Genomic DNA, 3,860 nt, shown 5'->3' on the forward strand with positions numbered 1-3,860 from the left:
TGTGTGTGTGTGTGTGTGTGCGTGCGCGTGGGGCTGGGGTGTCTGCCGCGGATAACAGAGCAGGCAGGAGGGGGAGAGGATGAGGAGAAGAGCAGTGAAATTATTTCAAATTTTATCGGACTTACTTAATTTAATTTTTATTGTTTTTATCGTCCTGCAGACTCTGAGGGAAAATTAATTTGAAGCTGAGATTTTTTTTTATAAAAATCGTTAGATTACTCTAAAGCAAAATGAGGGAAAATCTGTGTCAATTACAGACATTCTGTTTACGTGAGCAGCTGTCAGTCAGCACCTGTCAACCTCCAGACGCACGACGGAGCGTGTCTGAACCAATCACTTTTGTTGGCATTGATCAGCTGACTGATTAAAATACATCTTAACATTCATGAGGTACTTTGCATTGACTGTTTATGGTTGAATGTGGGCGTGTAGAGGGTAGAATCTGAGGCGGGACCTCGTGCGCAAACTCTGACGTGCGGCTGTGATTTATAAAAGAAAAATGCGCAGAAACGTATACGCACGGTTTTATAAATCAGAATTTTTTTGGCGTACGCCATTTCCGCCTTTTGGCCGTATGTTCACTTTTAGTATGGTTTCCACGCAATCCCTTATAAATGAGACCCCAGATCAGTACAGCTTTATCAGGAGACTCATGAGAGCCACAGGAACCAACACAGGAACCTGGGTCAGAGGCACCAATGCAGTACAGGTGAGGAGTTTGTCAACAAATACTGTGTATGATTAAAACTCCTGAGATAATTTAGTGTTAGCAAAGATCATCGTCAAAGATCTGACATTTAAAACCTCGTTTTAACAGGAGGACCTGTGGATGTGGAGCGATGGTTCCCCCTTCAGCTTCACTAACTGGGGTCCAGGAGAACCACACAACTTGGGTGGAAATGAGCACTGCATAGATATCAACCTGAACGGTACCAAGATGATAACATCTCTTTAAACAAACGAATCCATTGGGAACGACTGAGTTCATATCTCTTTAACTGAAATAAAACATTAGACGTTTCATCTGCTCATTCTTTAAGCTCAGGAACAAAGTTCTCCTGTGTTATTACCCCCACCAAGAGGGTTATGGTTTTGGTATTGTTGGTTTCTTCACCTGCCTGTATGTAACCATTATTACTCATACTTATAAAAACTAGATACCGTATAGCGGTAACATAATGACCCCCGCACGCATAAATGCACCAGAACTCAGAAGTCTTCTTTCCTAGTAAGTGTCACTCTGCTAGGTGCATCCCAAAATTGTAGTGGTTTGGGTGAGGGTTAGGGTTGCCAACCATCCCTTGAAAAATGGAATCATCCCGTATTTAAAAACAAATGTACGCGTCCCTTATTGATCTGTAACAGGACGCACTTTGTCCCATAATATCGTAAGAATCAAAAATATTCCGTCAACGTCAATGGAGTTGATAAATGATGGTGCTCTTTTGTGTAGATTTTTATGGTAAAGAAGCCTGCCCCTGCTCTGTGACCAATGAGCTGACAGCCTTTTACACACGTGATTGAAACCACAGAATCGGCTCATCTCATTGGTCCAGTCTTGGCAGCTTACGGACGACAAACACGGCAGTGACATGATTTGAAGAAGGCATTATGGATGCGAGCGGCAAAAATTCAGGGGATTTAAAAAGTGAACATTGTTCACCTTCGAGCTTGACTACTCCCCCCAGGGAAAAAAAAGAAACGGCTGCAAAAATATAGAGTCGAGTGGGAAAAGGAACACGTGTGGCTGGAACGCTTGCATGATAATGGCTACAAAGTGAACTGTACTGTCTGCAAACATACTTTTTCTGTAGCCCACAGTGGACAGTTTGATGTGAAACAGCATGCTTCTGCAGTTGGACACATAAGAAACATGAAAGACAACAAAACCAGGAGAACCCTTGACCAATTTGTTCTGCACCGGGCAACACCCCAGGCAGATATGGTATGTAAAAAAAGAAAAAAACTAAGGATAAGTTTAATGTGTAAAAGTGAAATGAATGTGAGCAGGCCAAAAATGTGATCATATTTAAATTSTAATAAACAAGTAGAATTGAAAAATACACACATAAAATGAATTTTAAAAAATAATTATATAAATAAATTAAAATTAAATTACACAAATTTATAAAGTAATTTTTTTCTTTTGTCCCTCAATTACAGGTGACGTCTGCAGAAATAGCCCATATATTTCATACTGTGAAGCATGCTTTAAGTTACAATTCAGCTGATTGTGGATTTAAACTGACTCTTTAAACACTGAATGTCTCCAGCATTGCCAAGAAGATGTCCTGTGGGAGGACAAAGGCTGAGGCAGTGGTCACAGATGTCCTGTGTCCAAAAGCAAAAGACGAAGTGTTTCAAAAACTGAAAAGTGAAAAGAAACCACTACCATTTTCTCTTCACACCGATGCCTCAAACAAGGGAAATCCGAAGATGTTTCCCTAGGCTGTGCAGTTTTTCACACCAGAGAATGGAGTAGTCAGCAAAGTAATATATTTTGTTGAAAATCCAGATGAATCTGCTGAGGGGATAGTCAAAATTATATGAAGCTCCCTTGAAAATTTGGATCTATCCCTAGATCATGTTTCTGCATTCAGTGCTGACAACACAAATGTCAATTATGGCATCCACAACTCAGTCTTCACAAAATTGAGAGAGGCCAACAGTGAGATCCTTCGTGGCAACTGCCATGCACATATTGTCCATAACACTGTGAAAAAGCTCTGGACAAGCTCTCAGTGGATGTGGAAAATATAGTCCTCAAGATATACAGTTTCTTTTCAACCTCTGCCAAAAGGAGAGAATCCCTGAAAGAGTTCTGTGAATTCTGTGATGTTGAATTGCATGAAATCCTTCGCCATGCGGTGACAAGATGGCTGTCACTTAACCCTGCAATCACTCGTCTGCTGCAGAACTGGGTCCCTCTTAAGTCGTATCTCATCAGCATTGGAGAAGAGTGTCCAAGCTGCCTGAGAGCATTGCTGAGGTTGACAGAAGATGCTGATGGAGTTGAACAAGAAGCAGACATTGTGGAAGTGCACCTCCTCTTTTGTAATAATGTGATGTCTTTGTTTGAAGAGGTGGTCAGACAGCTAGAGAGGAATGTAACCACATCTGTTGACCTCTTTTCCATCGTGGACTCCTTTTTGAGAAGGTTAACTCAGAGAAGAGATGAAGGGTTCTACGGGTACCTAACAAGACAAAAGCTGTGGCGTCTCTCGCCATCTGAAGCTGGTGTGGCCAGGCAGGACTTTACAGCCTTCTTAAACACTGCCATCAGTTATGTCCAGAAGTGGTTTGACTTCTCAGAGGAAAACTGGCTCTTTCACCTGCAGCCCCTCTCTCTAGCATCTGGAAAAATAGCCTTTGAAGATGTGGAGAAGATCACTGAAAGTCTTCACCTAATTGGCAGGTAGAAATTCAATAATTTACAGTGTGGTGAACCATGTCTAATTATTGATAGTTATAAAATACAGTTGACATATATAGTACAAATAAATATATAATCGTGAATTTACTTTACACTATGCAAACATACAGTACAATCTTGTGCATCTTTAAAAATTCACAGTTCATNCAGTTATCTACAAGCTTTGCAAGTGGGAAAACCTGAAAAATCAACAGTATATCAAATACTTGTTCTCCCCACTGTATATTTACCTTTTTCTCCATATACCACTTTTGGACTTAATGCTCGTTTCGATGTGACGGCTCACATTAATGTTTAAGGAAGCGGACGTGCTTCTGAGGCATAACTGGCTGCTTGTCTGTTTGTTGTTGGATCTGTGTTGGAAAAAAAAAAGAAAGGACTAGTCACCTGCTAATATTAAAGTGATTTGTGGGGATCCCAGGCAAGC

Source organism: Austrofundulus limnaeus, unplaced genomic scaffold (genome assembly GCF_001266775.1).
Source record: "Austrofundulus limnaeus strain Quisiro unplaced genomic scaffold, Austrofundulus_limnaeus-1.0 Scaffold301, whole genome shotgun sequence".
In the NCBI taxonomy this organism is placed as follows: Eukaryota; Metazoa; Chordata; class Actinopteri; order Cyprinodontiformes; family Rivulidae; genus Austrofundulus; species Austrofundulus limnaeus.